Consider the following 13554-nt stretch of genomic DNA (forward strand, 5'->3'; position numbering starts at 1 on the left):
AACTCTAATTTTCTCAGGGACTACGGAACGGATTCACACCATATATGCAAAAGGCACGAGTCCGAACTGAGGACTACCTCTTTGCCAAATTTGGTGTCATTCCATTCAGTGGTTCGGGCTGTAGTTGCGACAACAGATCCTATGGGAAATTGCATTGGGAAAACGCGTTTTGGGACCCCCCTTTTTTCTCAGCCCCCGCTTGATGAATCACCACGAAACTTTCAGGGTAGGAGCGGAGCGGAGCGGAGCGGAGCTGGCCAAAAGTTTGGAAAATTTCGCGAGGATTCATCAACCAGCGCCAGACTTATTGGGAATAGAATGTTGCGGATTTCCTATGGAAAATAGCTCCTAACTATAACTACCTACTGGCAACCGCCAGTAGTTTATATATATATATATATATATATATATATATATATGTATATTCTATATATATGTATATGAATATGTATATATATGTATAATACATATAATACGATCCGCGAAATTTTCAAAACTAATGGGGCAATCAGGTCAGCTGCTGTGTTGAATGTTTCAGGGTGATTCGTCAAGCAAGGGCCCAGAAAAGGGGGGGGTGCCAAAACGCATTTTCTCCGTGTTATTTCTATAGGAAACTTTAGAAACAGCTACAGCCCGAACTGCTGAACGGAGTAGTTCGTGAGAATTTTAAATATTTCTCGGAGATACAAGTTGGGCCGTGGAGGATCCGCGAACCCTCCTGATCTTGTGCCTGCAATCTGATTGGCTGTCAAGACTTCAAACCAGGAAGTTTTGGCAGCCATCTTGTGACTCGGTTGAACTGAGTCACAAGAAAAAAGGTAAAAAAAACGTTAAAAATCAAGACCCTGACCCTGTAGGCCTGCTCAGGGGGTCCCACAGGGACCCCTGGGGCCCAAAAAAGCATTTAAAAAAAGAGCAATAGGCAGGATTCGTGCTGGCGCTGGATTAAATGAAGCGCTGGCTCCCGTGCTTCATTTTCTTTAAGCCCCCGGGTAGGCCAGGTCCCGGGGGCAAGCAGAAATAATGGTGCGGGGACTACCACATCCCTGGGGCTTATACATCCAGTGTGGGGGGACCACAATGCCCCCTGGGGACCGTCACCACCCCGGGGCTATATTTAGGAAAATAATGCATGGGGGGCTTCTGTAACCCCTAGCAGCCCTGGGGACTACAACCTACCTGGGGCTATGTTTAAGAAAATGAATGCGTGGGAGGGCTTCTGCCCCTCCATGTAGCCCATGGACCGCTACCTCCCCGGGGCTATGTTTGTCAACTGTGAAGGGGCCACTTGGCCACCCCGCAGCCTTGGGGACCTCCCTGGGGACCCCCACCTCCCCGGGGCTAAGTATATAATTAGGCGTGGGGGGCACCTGCCCACCCACACAGCCCCAGGGACCACCACCTCCTCGGGGCTATGTTCAAAACAATGTGTGGGGGTCTCAAACTTCCCCACACAGCCCCAGGGACCACCACCTTCCTGGGGCTTCTTACAAATGGGAGGGGGCCACGCCTCCCTCCCCCTCCTGAAGCCGTAAATGGTCCTGGGGCTGCTCCCCCCCACAGGGTGCCCACCCCCGGGACATTGCAGTTTGCTATGGGATGGCAGGAGCACTGGAGCAAACAGTGTGCTTGCTTTTAAAAAGCAAGAGCACTTTGCCCTCGCTTGTTCAAAGCGCGCACACCTTGTTTTTTTCCCCCTTGGAGCTGCATTTCAGCAGCTCCCTGAGGGTAAAAAGCCATGCCGGCTACCAGGAGGTGAGAGCCGGCTGGACTGCGGGGGGCTTCAGGCTCCCCCGCAGTCCCCAACCAGCTAGCCATGCCCTGGGGAATGGGGCATGGCTTACCTTTTCTGCCGCTCGAGTAGATTGTTACTTGAACGGCAGCTTTCTCAACGCGAACTGGCAGTTTCTCAACACGAGCGGTGGCGAGCATATGCTACCACTCGCAATTAGAAACCTGACCTCCCCCCCCCCCCCCCGCCTTGAGAAATCGCACTGGGAGGTTTATTTTTCATGCACGCGATCGCCAACTTGATGTTGCCGATCGCGAACGAGGAAAATTCTCGCCAGGAGGTGGATTTTCCCCGCTTGCGCTCGCCAACTTGACGTTGGTGAACGCGCGCAAGGAAAAAAACTCTGCTATGCTGTGCGAAGCGGAGTTTTTCGGATCTCCACGAGCTTTGCGTAACGCTGAGTGTGGGGAAACTCCGCAAATTCCCTGAGTGGAGCGGAGTTCACGGCCCAGACTTACCTTAAACCCCAGAGTATTAGTTCACTACTGGACCCAAGAGGAACCTCTGCCAAGCAGAAGAGCTCGAGAAGTGTATGGAGGAGCACTGCCTCTTTGCTGTGTGTGCTTTGCTGGATTGGCCTGCTGTTGCTGCTCCTGCCAAGGAGAAGAGAAATACTGGAACTTTGCTGTGCATCTGCTTGAAGAAGAATCTCCAAGGGCTTGTGTGTGCTGGCCTCCTGTTCTGAAGTCTCATTGACACAAAGACTTCACCTTTTATTTTATTTTTATTTTTTTTTAGAAGTTTTATATAGTGCTGACATGACCAGAGGGTACCATAGCGCTTTACATCAGTTACAATGCAGAAAATAACATAATACAATAATGCGGAAGATCACATAATAAATTAATAGTATAGGTCAATGGCAGGGAGTTCTAGTTCGTAGCCTTGCTGACGCAGCGTTGAAGCGGTGTGAGGTGTCTGCTTCAGCGCTCTGACTGCTCCTATCGGTTTGCTAGGGAACGGTTGAGGAGCAGGACTTTGAGCTGACTTTTGAATTTTGGAAAAGAAGGAATAGTTCTGATGTGGGGGGAATAGAGTTCTAGATTTTGGCCGCGTTCCCGGCAAAGAACCTGGGCGTGTTTTTTTGTTTTCATGATTTCAGCGGGCTGAGTAGTTAGGTGTTAGAGCTTCTGAGGTTCCTGGTCTGACCGGCTTTTTTGAGTTTGGCCGCCAGATATTCGGGTTGGCCGGTGTGCAAGGCTTTGTGTGTGAGGCAGGCTGTTCTGAAGCTCGCCCGCATTTCGACTGGGAGCCACTTGAGTTCTCTGAGTGCAGGTGAAATGTGATCAAATTTCTTGATTCCGGTGACCATTCTGGCTGCCGCGTTGAGAGTTGTTTTGAGGGGAGCAAGATATGATTTGGCTATTCCTGAGAGGACTGCATTCCCATACTCTAATCTTGACAGCACCAATGATTGGGTCGCTTGTTTGAGATCTTAGGGGGGATGAAAGGTTTTATTTTGTACAGTAGCTTCAGGTTAAGGAAGGCGCTCTTAGCTGAGATCTTAATGTGTTTGGGCATGTCCAGTTTCGTGTCTAGCGTGATACCTAGTGATTTTACAGAGTCAGCCAGGGTGAGGTTCCCATTGAGCGCATCGATAGCTTTTAGCCATTCAGCAGTTTGGGGGTTTTCTTCTTTGTTCGATATGAGGAGTAATTCGGTTTTGTCAGGATTCAGTTTTAATTGGTTACTTGACAGCCAGTGTTGGACTTCTCTCAGTATGTCATTGAGTCTGTGAATGTCTTTGATGGAGGAGGTTTCCAAATAAATCTGAGTATTGTCAGCATATAGGTGGAAAGGAATGTTAGCTTTTTTGAGTAGGGTGGTGAGGGGTACCATGTAAATGTTGAAAAGTTGGGGGAGAGCACTGAACCTTGAGGTACTCCCCTACTGACTGGGTGAAGGTCAGACACAAAGTTTTTGATTTTGATTCTCTGGGTACGGTTTTGTAGGAAGGAGGAGAACCATTGGAGGACCACCTCATCAAGTCCAGCCCTTTCTTTGAGAACTTTAATGAGAAGTTTGTGATCTACAGTGTTGAATGCTGTTGAATAGGTCTAGGAGGATGAGGAGATAGCATTGGTCTGAGTCAAGTGATTTGTGAATATCGTCGATGATGTTGAGAATCGCGGTTTCAGTGCTGCAGCCTTTCCTGAAGCCAGATTGATGGGAGTCAAGGAGGTTGATACTGTCCATGTGTTGGGTTAATTGTTGGAGTATGCAACTTTCTAGGATTTTGGATAAAAGTGGAAGGTTAGAAACAGGTCTAAAGTTATTCAAATCCTTTAAATCGAGGCCGGGTTTTTTCAGCAGTGGGGTGACTTGACCCACTTTGAGGCAGTCTGGAACGACTCTGCTTTTTAGGGAGCTGTTTGTGATCTTGCACCAGAGTGGGGCTAGGGAGAGTTTCAGCTTTTTGGTCAGTTGGGCGGGTATAGTGTCTAGGAAGTGAGATGAGGGATTGGAGGTGGAGATCAGTTTGACTATCTCAGCTTCCAGAATGGGATGGAAGAGTAGCCAGGGTTTGGTAGGGGTTAAGGGAGCGATATCATACGCCCCAGATGAGCTGCTATTGGTGGGGGGGTGCTATTGCTGTTCAGTGAGAGCTTGATCTTGGTGATCTTGTCATTGAAGAAGTTGGCGAAGTCGCATAGTTCTTTGGACGCCTGCACTGAGGACGTAGCGGGCTTGGAGGTTTGTTGTCTGATGATGTTAAAGAGCTCCTTGGGTCCATTTTTTGCGCTATCCAGTGTGGAGCGGAAAAACGTGGTTTTTATTCCTTGATGTGACTTGTATTTCTTCCGGACTGTTCTGAGTTGTTCGCGGTGGATATTAGTAGGATTTTTCCTCCAGCGTCTTTCTGTGGCTCTTAGTTGTCTCCTTTCGGCATTGATGTCGGAGTCGAACCATTATCTGGAAGGAGTAGCTCTGCTTTTTTTTTTATTTCAGGGGTGCTAGTTGATCGAGCATGACCACCATATTTGAGTTGTAGAGCGAGGTGAGTTCAATGGAGAGAGGTGATCATTGTCACTGGGGTTGAGCGAGCTCTTCCTTTATTCCAGGATGACAAGGGGAATCTGGGTGAGGTTTCTAGTCCATTTGGGAGGGTCTTGCATGGGTGGCAGGGATAGCACTTTTTTGTTGATGTGGAATAAGATAATGTGGTGGTCCGACCAGTCCACGGGGAGTATGCAGTTGATCGTAATTGCGTCTCGTTGCGCGATGATGGCATTCAAGGTTGTTCCTGTATTTTGTGTTTCCTCTGAGCAGTGTTGGGATAGATTGTTGTCACAAAGAAGATTGTTTAGAGTTTGAATTAGCGGGTTGTGCACTTCGTTCCAACGTAGGTTAAGGTTACCAAGGATTAGGTTGCTAGCGTCTCCGAGTGAGCAGTGGGCAATCAGGTCGGAAAAGTGTTCCCCGAATGTGGGGGCGTTGCCCGGTAGGTGATAAAGAAGGTGGCAGAGTATTGCACTATTATCTTTAGACTTGAAGTTGACGGTAAAACACTCAAAGGAGCTGTACTTGCAAGTATCCATTTCAACAATGGTGATGTCCTTGTGTATGATAGCTACACCCCCACCTCTTTGATCTTTTCTGTCTTTGTTAATAATAGAAAAACCTGGGGGCACAAGCATATCCAAGCAAGGTGAGGAGATCTCATTTAGCCAAGTCTCCGTGATGAAAGCAATGTCTATGTCATGCGAGAGAATGGCTTCTGCTAGTTCAGTTGCATGCTTAGAGGCTGGTCTGCAGTTAATGAGTGTGAGAAGTTGGCCTGATATATGCTGTCCACTAGTTCTAGTGGGCACCTTGTATCAGTCCAAACAACCCCTTATGGTGCTTGGTTAAAGACAACCTTTATTGAAAGCTATCCTAGTGGTAGTTAAGGAGAGCAGCCTTCAGGCTAAGTCGCGTCTCGTTGCGCGATGATGGCATTCAAGGTTGTTCCTGTATTTTGTGTTTCCTCTGAGCAGTGTTGGGATAGATTGTTGTCACAGAGAAGATTGTTTAGAGTTTGAATTAGCGGGTTGTGCACTTCGTTCCAACGTAGGTTAAGGTTACCAAGGATTAGGTTGCTAGCGTCTCCGAGTGAGCAGTGGGCAATCAGGTCGGAAAAGTGTTCCCCGAATGTGGGGGCGTTGCCCGGTAGGTGATAAAGAAGGTGGCAGAGTATTGCACTATTATCTTTTGACTTGAAGTTGACGGTAAAACACTCAAAGGAGCTGTACTTGCAAGTATCCATTTCAACAATGGTGATGTCCTTGTGTATGATAGCTACACCCCCACCTCTTTGATCTTTTCTGTCTTTGTTAATAATAGAAAAACCTGGGGGCACAAGCATATCCAAGCAAGGTGAGGAGATCTCATTTAGCCAAGTCTCCGTGATGAAAGCAATGTCTATGTCATGCGAGAGAATGGCTTCTGCTAGTTCAGTTGCATGCTTAGAGGCTGGTCTGCAGTTAATGAGTGTGAGAAGTTGGCCTGATATATGCTGTCCACTAGTTCTAGTGGGCACCTTGTATCAGTCCAAACAACCCCTTATGGTGCTTGGTTAAAGACAACCTTTATTGAAAGCTATCCCAGTGGTAGTTAAGGAGAGCAGCCTTCAGGCTAAGTCTTGAAGGAATGTAAAGCAGCTTGTTTTACCAGTCTATAATCTCTTGAATGACCAAATGAAAGAACAACCACACCAGGTATATATTTAAAATATATGTATTTAAGATAGAACACACCCCTCTAGTCTCTTTATGAGACTGGAGTTTGAAGTACGTAATTTTTCAAGTTAGCAATCAACAGTAATAGCACAAATACACGTTTTGGCCCTAGGGACGTACCAAACCATATACCAAAAAAGTGGTATAAGAACCACGACTGAACTAGACACAAGGCCTAGAGCCTGTAGAATCGCTGGGACCCCAAGGAACCACCCAAGGTAGTGACACAGGGGACCCACGGGGACTGTATACAGTGTGTAAACACAACCGCGGGTTCCCGTTAACTTCTATGGGCAATGTCGCGGTTGGAAATTTAAAGATTAGGGACACTTAGAATCGAGTCAGGACCAAACCCTTTTGGGCTTGAGAAGTTCAAAGGCTAGCACGGGAGCACCGGAGTACTCGAGTTACTTCACCCAGGGAGGCCAGGTGCATAGGTGTCTATTGGTGTCAGGTCGCGTCGTTGATTACAATGGAAGCTGGCGAAGAACTGCTGCTGCCATGAAGAAGAGAAATGTCCGAAGAGATCCAAGCCTGGATCTATGATGTAACGAACCTGAAAGCGGAGGGAACAGAGTCTGGGTCACTTTTCTGATGGATACATCTGCCAGTGGATTCCTCACCTTGTGAATATCCCCTGCGCCAGCAACATTCGGAAACTTTTGTAGCAGTCCACGCCGATGGGGTCGAAGACGACATCACAGAGACACGGCTCCACTCGCGACTCCGCTGACGTCACCGACTCCATAAGAAGACCTCGTCGGCGTGATGACGTCAGTTCCCTTTTTTCCGCGCCGACGACGCCAACGGATTTCGGGAATCGTTACTAGTAGCTTTACCTGTTACTTTGTGTATTTTCTGAAAATTTTCTGTCTTTCTTCGAAGATGTCGACAAGGAAGTCGGGTTTCAAGCCCTGTCGAGAATGTGGCAAGCACATGTCTATTACCGACCCACACGAGGACTGTGTTTGGTGCCTTTCATCCGACCACGATGTGGGTGGTTGTTCCAGCTGCCGCAAGATGAGCTCGAAGGCTCTCAAGGAGAGAGAAGCGAAGCTCTTCATCGCTCGGATGAAGAAGAAGGAAAAAAGAGGAAGGAGGAGGTCTGGATCCAGGTCGAGGTCGAGGTCGGCGTCCAAGTCGACTTCGGGGCATGCTTCGAAAAGTAAGAAGCATAAGAAAAAGAGGAGGCATTCTTCACATCATCACTCCGACAAAGGTTCGGCTCCGAAGTCGCCTACTCGACGTCGGAGAGAGTCAGTGTCTCCTTCTCCGGTCCCGGCTTCACCTCCAGCTCCTTCTTCTCCGGTGACTTCGCCGGCTCCAGCTGAATCTCCGGTGCAGGTATCATCCCCGACGCCGGTTCCATCTCCGGCTCCAGCTGATTCTCCGGCTCCGTCTCCGGCCCCGGGTGAGGATCTTCAGGCTCCGGGTGAGATTGTGACGCCGCTGGTACCACCGTCGGCGCCGCCAGGCCCGAGTCCGGTGCTGCCTGACCAGTATCCTGCATTTCCTGGTACAGGACAAGACCCCTCGCATTATCTTAATGCAATGTACGGGGTGTTTTCAATGGCCATGTATACCTCTGGTGCACCTGTGGGTCCGATGGCTTTCAATTTGGGAGTGCCGCAGGTCTACCCTCAAGCTCCGTTCATGCCATTCTTTCCGGCGACGCGGTCTTGGAAGCTACCGGCGCCGAGAACTTCGACGCCGCTTCCCTCTTCACCGGCGCCGACTCGACTTCGTTCGACGCCGGCTGCTCCAGCGGATCTGCGTTCGACGCCGCTGCCGGCGCCGTCGGATTCGAACACGGCGCCGCTGACGCCGCTGGTGCGGATTCGTTCCAGAAGAGAAGCACAGAGAGTGGTGGATGAGAGACGCTTTCTGTTGGAAGAGGCTGAAGAGGGAGAGTTAGTCGAATCTGATGAGGTGTTTGAAGAACTGAAGGAGGCAAGTGGACTGGATTTGTCTCCAGAGTGGGAAATCACTCCACCATCAGATGAACCCTCTAAAGATGCAGCGCCGTATCATGCGGTCATCAGAAAGCTGCAGAGTTATTGGACCTACAGTTGCCGTCCACAGAGTTCAGGTCTAATTTACTTACTGAGGTGCTGCATTCACCTACAGCGGTCTCGGAGCCTTTGTTACCCTTTAATGAGGCTATTATGGAACCTGTGCTGGAGGTATGGCGCAAGCCTTTTTCAGCTCCTGCGGTCTCCAGGGCAGTCGCAAGGAGATATAGAGTGGCTCCAGGGGATCCTGAATTTCTAACTTCGCACCCTTCGCCTGAGAGCTTGGTGGTCGAGGCGGCTTGTTCGGGAAGGTCAAAGGGGGCCTTTCCTCAGGTTCCAGGAGACAGAGAGGCCAAAAAGGTGGACCAATCGGCCAAAAAGGTCTTTTCATCAGCCAGCATGGCTCTCAAGTCCACGAATGCGACGTGTTTATTGGGGCGCTATATCCATGCGCTAATGGAATCGGCAAAGAAGATTGCGCCAAAGCTGTCGGAGGAGGATAGGGCTGGCTTCAATGAAGTTCTGACTGATGCCCAGGCGGCTGCTCGACAAGTCATTCAGAGTGGGCTGGACACGGCAGACTCAGTTGCCAGAGTCATGGGGTCTTCTGTTGCCACCAGGAGGGGTGCATGGCTAAAGTCCTCTGAATTCTCCTCGGATGTGCAGTCGACATTATTAGACTTGCCTTTTGATGGGTCGGGCTTGTTCGGGAAGAAGGCGGATGCTGCTCTCGAACGCTTCAAGGAGAGTAAGGCTACGGCTAGGTCGTTGGGCCTTCAATCCCAGCTGAGAGGTTCTTTTAAAAGATATAGGGGCTTTGGAAAGGTGACTTTTCGCTCCTATAGACCGACCCAGCAGCAGCAGCAGCAGCAGCAGCAGCAGCAGCAAGGTTCCTCGTTGAGAGGTTACAGAGGAAGAATTAGGGGTCGCACACGTGGCCGTCAGCTCTCCTCCTCCTCTTCCTCCTCCTCAGCCCCTCCCACCACTGCAAAGCAGCCCTAGATTCGACATTCCAGATCATGCTGGTCCTGTGGGGGGGCCGGCTTACCCATTTTCTACAAGATTGGGAATCTGTAACTACAGATCTCTGGGTTCTAGATCTTGTAGAAAATGGGTACGCCCTTCCCTTTCGGGAATTCCCTCCAAATTACCCTCCTTGCCAAGGGGCTTGCTCGGAGGACCACCGTCTTCTCCTGCAGGAGGAAGTCCTGAAGTTGTTTCAGAAAGGTGCGATAGAGGTGGTTCCAGAGCAGGAAAGGGGTCAGGGATGCTACTCTCGGTATTTCCTGATTCCGAAAAAGGACGGCAGGTTACGTCCGTTATTGGACCTCAGAATTTTGAATTTTTACCTGAAACAGGAGAAGTTCAAGATGCTCACCCTTGCGCAGGTTCTTCAGGCGCTGAATCAGGAGGACTGGATGGTGTCGCTCGACTTGCAGGATGCGTATTTTCACATCCCCATCCTGAAGTCGCACAGAAAGTATCTCCGTTTCACGGTAGGGTCGCAACATTATCAGTTTGCGGTCCTACGGTTTGGTCTTACTTCAGCACCTCGAGTCTTCACGAAGGTGATGGCAGTGGTGGCAGCCCATCTCAGAAGGACGGGGATTTCAGTTTTCCCTTATTTGGACGACTGGCTGGTAAAAGCGGAGTCGCCAGAGAAGGTGCTGCGTCATCTGCAGGATACAACTCGGCTGTTGTACAAATTGGGTTTTTCGATAAACGTACCCAAATCTCACCTGGTGCCCTCTCAGCGCAACCTGTTCATAGGTGCGGTACTGGACACTACTGTGTGTCGAGCATTCCCTCCTCCTCAAAGGATTCTCGACATACAGGAAATGATTCCTTTATTTTACAGCGGAGCGGTCGTTCCAGTTCTGAAGGTCCTTCCCCTGCTCGGTCTGTTCGCTTCCTGCATCCTGTTGGTCAACTATGCACGCTGGCACATGAGGGCGCTCCAGTGGTGCCTCCGCAAGCAGTGATATCAGCACAAAGGGGATCTCAGGGAGTCTGTGAGGATCTCCAGAGAAGCTGCAGCGGATCTATCTTGGTGGAGCGTGGAGGGCAATCTGTCCCAAGGAAAGCCCTTCCATCTACCTCCATCGGTGACAACAGTGATAACGGATGCATCCACCTTAGGGTGGGGTGCTCATCTGGGGGATCTGGAGATCAAGGGCCCGATTCACAGAACTAACTTAAGACAAAATCCTAAACTTACTACCATTTTGGTATTCACAGAAGGCAACTTACTCATTTCGGTATTCACAGAAGGCACTTACTCATTTCGGTATTCACAGAAGTTAGGAGTCCTAACTTTAGGGCTCCTAAATGCCTTCTGTGAATACCGAAAGTCTTAAAATTAGGATTTTTCTCAGTTTAGTAGTAGTATAGTTAGGACTCCTAAGTTTAGGACTCCTAAATGCCTTCTGTGAATACCGAAAGTCTTAAAATAAGGATTTTTCTCAATTTAGTAGTAGTAAAGTTAGGACTCCTAAGTTTAGGACTCCTAAATGCCTTCTGTGAATACCGAAAGCCTTAAAATTTGGATTTTTCTCAGTTTAGTAGTAGTATAGTTAGGACTCCTAAGTTTAGGACTCCTAAACTGAGAAAAATCCTAATTTTAAGACTTTCGGTATTCACAGAAGGCATTTAGGAGTCCTAAACTTAGGACTCCTAACTTCTGTGAATACCGAAATGAGTAAGTGTCTTCTGTGAATACCAAAATGAGTAAGTACCTTCTGTGAATACGAAAATGGTAGTAAGTTTTGGATTTTGTCTTAAGTTAGTTCTGTGAATCGGGCCCCAAGGGTCTTTGGTCTCCAGAAGAAAGGTTGCTTCACATCAACCTTCTGGAATTGCGGGCGATACGTTTGGCACTCAAGGCCTTCCTTCCTTCCCTTCGCTGTCAGTCTGTTCAAGTCCTGACGGACAACACGACCGCGATGTGGTATATAAACAAACAGGTAGGAGTGGGGTCTCTTTGTCTCTGCAGAGAGGCCCTGAGTCTATGGTCCTGGGCTCAGGTCCATCAGATTTGTCTAATGGCAAATCATCTGGCCGGGGTTCTGAACGTCCGTGCGGACAGTCTCAGCCGGCAGTTCTCCGCCGACCACGAGTGGAGGCTTCATCCAGAGGTAGTTCGTCACGTCTTTCGGACGTGGGGGACTCCTAGGGTGGACCTATTCGCCACTCAAGAGAATGCTCACTGCCCATCTTTCTGCAGTCTCCAATATCCGATGCAGGGAGCGTTGGGGGACACGTTTCAGTTGAGTTGGGGTTCACGACTCCTTTACACGTTTCCTCCCATACCCTTGATTCCTCGGGTTCTGAGGAAGATTCGCCAAGACCGGGCCCAAGTTATATTGGTCACCCCGGATTGGCCAAGAAGGGTGTGGTACACAGATCTTCTCCACCTCTCCTCGTGCCCTCCGCTCCGTCTCCCGCTGAGGGCAGACCTCCTCTCGCAGTCGGAGGGGCAGGTTCTACACCCCCACCTCCAGAGCTTACACCTTCATGCCTGGAGATTGAACGGGGCAACCTGAATTCTTTCTCTCTCCCACCAGATGTGGTGGATGTTATTTTATCGGCAAGGCGACACTCCACCAAATCTATATACTCATATAGGTGGTCTAAATTTGTGCTTTGGTGCGGAGAGAGGTCCATTGATCCCTTGAAGGCTCGTCTGTCTAACATTCTACAGTTTGCTCTTTCTCTGGCTCAGCAAGGCTTTGCTGTGGCTACTGTGAAAGGATATTTATCGGCTCTGTCGGCTTTCCTTTGTTTGCCGGATCAGCCGTCATTATTCAAATCACCTATTGTTCTTCGTTTTATTAAGGGCCTTACAAACAAGTTTCCTCCGTCTCCTTTTGTTATGCCTCAATGGGACTTAAACCTTGTATTAACTTATCTTATGGGTTCTCCCTTCGAGCCCTTACACAAGTGTCCCTTGAGGCTGTTGTCCTTTAAGACGGTATTCCTCGTTGCAATCACCTCGGCAAGGAGGGTAAGTGAGCTTCAAGCTCTAAGTTCAAAACCCCCATTCTTGACTGTGCATGCTGAACGAATGGTACTTAGGACCAGGGCTGCGTTTTTGCCTAAGGTGGTAACTCCCTTCCATCTGGGGCAGTCCATTACCCTTCCTTCTTTCTATCCTCCCCCTCACCCTTCCAAGGAGGAGGAGAGACTTCACCGCTTGGACCCTAAGAGGGCGGTGAGCTTTTACCTGGACAGGACAAAGGACATCAGAGTTGATGACCAGCTCTTCGTGGGCTTTGCTGGCTGCAGGAAAGGTCGAGCGGTGCACAAGCGCACCCTTTCCAGGTGGATTGTCTTGTGTATCAAGATATGCTACTCCCTAGCTGGTAAGGAGCCTCCGGAGGGTTTGAGGGCTCATTCTACCAGAGCAAAGTCTTCCACATCTGCCTTAGCTAGAGGGGTTCCGGTGGAGGACATTTGTAGGGCGGCAACTTGGGCCTCCCTCCACACCTTCGCAAAGCATTATTGCTTAGACACCGAGGTGAGGAGGGACGGACACTTTGCGCGATCCGTCCTTCAGGACTTTCTGGTATAGAAGGGTGGACACCCTCCTCCGGGAGTGGGGACTGCTGTGGAATCTATTCACAAGGTGAGGAATCCACTGGCAGATGTATCCATCAGAAGAACAAGTTACTTACCTTCGGTAACGCTTTTTTCTGGTGGATACAGTATCTGCCTGTGGATTCCTCACTGACCCACCTGCCTCCCCGTTGTCCATCCTTCTATACCGGTATTTCTATGCCTGTAATTCTATTGATGGGTTTCAAGTGTGTTTATCACTGTAAAAAGCATTATGTTAATTCTTGTGCTTTGTTATTTATTTTCCACACTGAGTGTGTTGATATGCATATTGTGTACTGTGTATACTGTGTATATATATATATTGCTGTCAGTCTGTCCGTGTGCCTCGAAGGCACGGAAAAAAGGGGCGGAACTGACGTCATCACGCCGACGAGGTCTTCTTATGGAGCCGGTGACGTCAGCGGAGTCGCGAGCG

General features: G+C 49.3%; 1 protein-coding gene across 1 annotated transcript in view; it reads left to right on the plus strand.

The window, feature by feature from the left end:
- DNAH7 (dynein axonemal heavy chain 7) overlaps positions 1-13554 on the plus strand; it is a 1967826-nt gene that overhangs the window by 1436531 nt on the left and 517741 nt on the right. The gene's annotated exons all lie outside the window — the stretch shown is intronic.

The sequence above is a fragment of the Triturus cristatus genome, chromosome 3_2 (genome assembly GCF_964204655.1).
Source record: "Triturus cristatus chromosome 3_2, aTriCri1.1, whole genome shotgun sequence".
NCBI lineage: Eukaryota > Metazoa > Chordata > Amphibia > Caudata > Salamandridae > Triturus > Triturus cristatus.